The 2051-nt window shown below is 37.8% G+C and overlaps 1 long non-coding RNA gene across 1 annotated transcript in view; it reads right to left on the reverse strand.

The window, feature by feature from the left end:
- Nucleotides 1–2051, reverse strand: part of LOC107565595 (uncharacterized) — a 20772-nt gene that overhangs the window by 9494 nt on the left and 9227 nt on the right. Inside the window, exon 2 of the long non-coding RNA XR_001606391.1 lies at nucleotides 573–655. This is a non-coding gene — a long non-coding RNA (uncharacterized lncRNA). The remainder of the gene's footprint in view (nucleotides 1–572; nucleotides 656–2051) is intronic.

The following is a 2051-nucleotide window of genomic DNA, read 5'->3' on the forward strand; positions in this document are numbered from 1 at the left end:
ATACAAGGCATGAAAATATTAAGATATTATAAACATTCACATCATGATTTTCTGTAAAGCGGCTTAAAAACAGTGTGTTGTGAAAGAGCTATAAGAATAAATTCGGCTTGACTTGACAAACACACAAGCAGCACATTGTGACTTCCTATGATAGTGGTTTAGTGATATGAATTTTTAAATGGCTGATGTCTGTATCATTATGTAGTAAGCATACATAATACAGTTAAATGACTGCAGATTAGTTGTAAAGAATATTGTTGAAATTAAATTTTTTTAAAAGTTATATTACACATTCAAAATTCATTAAAAAACTTTCAAACAGAAATATGAAAATGGTTAGAATTATATTTCTGATATCAATGCCCTTTAATAATGTATGCATTTGGGATGTGTAGAAAAGTTATTCAGAATTAATCAAATATTTAACCTGTTTGTTTTATATTTGAAACTTGGAAGTTATTATATGTATATTGAATTACTGTAAAAAAAAAATTTTTTAAAAGCAACCACCACTCACCTATAATATACAGTAAAAAAAAAATAGAAATGAACAGTGTATGAAATATATTTACCTTGGGCTTCACAGTTGTGTTGAAATAGCATACAGCAGCCACAGAGCAGCAGAACTACAGTGAGTTTCATGGTGCAGGGCAATCTGAAACAATGAGACATTAACACATTAACATTCATGAAATTATCATTCATTCATTCATTTAATCACAAACTTTTGAACAGTTTGCTATTGACATATATTATAAATATACCTACTGAATATAAGTATAAAGCAAGAATTAAAAACAATTGCATAGCATCCAACATGAGTCACAACAGCCCAGCACTTTCACTCTTCCAAACATCTAACAGAGCAACACCTGACCATGGACCAGCCAACAGACACACTTAATAATTCAACTTAATACTTAATAATTAAAAGCACTATGTGAATCTTTCATGGTGAACATTTACAAGACCACATTACTCTTTTACTGCCCTTTTTTTGTGTCTCTTTACACATCTTGCAACTTTGCTGAGCTTAGTGCTGACAGAAAAAGTGTTATTTTGTGTCTATTTGTTGCTCTTGTGCCTAACCTGCACTCTGTTCCACACCTCCTTAAGCAATACTGTTTAATATTCCCATATTATGCTCATTTACAAGACCATAACTTTATTTTTGGGTTCTGCTAGAATACAAAACAAAACAACAACACAACACATACTGTACATTGCAGCAGCACCTCTTTTCACCCTCTGCTTGAAACTCACGGATTTAGTTCCTATCTCTTTAATAGAGATAAAACAGTATGAAAATGTCATATCCTGATTATAGTGACCTAAATGAATATTATCACAGTATTGTTAACAAATTGTCAAAAATTAGCATTACTGTGCACATATTGTTCGCATAAGCTTTTAAATAATAACATTAAAATGATGGTGTCACGGTGTGCCTACGGTGAGGAGCGAGGAACGAGGAGAACGCAGGAGAATCATAATTAACAGTCTTTATTGACATCTAGGGAATCACACGTAGGACATGGGATCGACATTCAAGACAGCACGCTAGTCATGGAAACACACAGGGCTTAAATCATGGAAACTAATGAGGGAACACCTGGAAACAATGAACATGATGACATGAGGGAAAACACACCTGGAAACAAATGAACACAATCAGGGCAGGAACAGGAAGACCAAATAAGGGCATAAACATAACATGGAGCATGTGGGGGAGGAAAACACAAGACACAGGACTGACATTACTCCACCGGAAGGTGCGTCCATGTGCCCCACAACATCCAACGAGGAGGGGGGATGGGCACTCTGGAGGCCCCTCAGGACAGACACGGGACGGCAGGCCTCCAGAGGGGTACCCGTTCAGGGACCCATGGCGGATCAGGCAGTTCGGAGTGTCATGGCGGAGCAGGCAGACTAGGAGGCCATGGCGGAGCAGACAGTTCAGGATGCCATGGCAGAGTAGGGAGGTCAGGAGGCCATGGCGGAGCAGGCAGACTAGGAAGCCATGGCGGAGCAGGCAGACTAGGAGGCCATGG

Source organism: Sinocyclocheilus grahami, unplaced genomic scaffold (assembly GCF_001515645.1).
Source record: "Sinocyclocheilus grahami isolate Dianchi unplaced genomic scaffold, SAMN03320097.WGS_v1.1 scaffold1010.1, whole genome shotgun sequence".
Taxonomy (NCBI): Eukaryota; Metazoa; Chordata; class Actinopteri; order Cypriniformes; family Cyprinidae; genus Sinocyclocheilus; species Sinocyclocheilus grahami.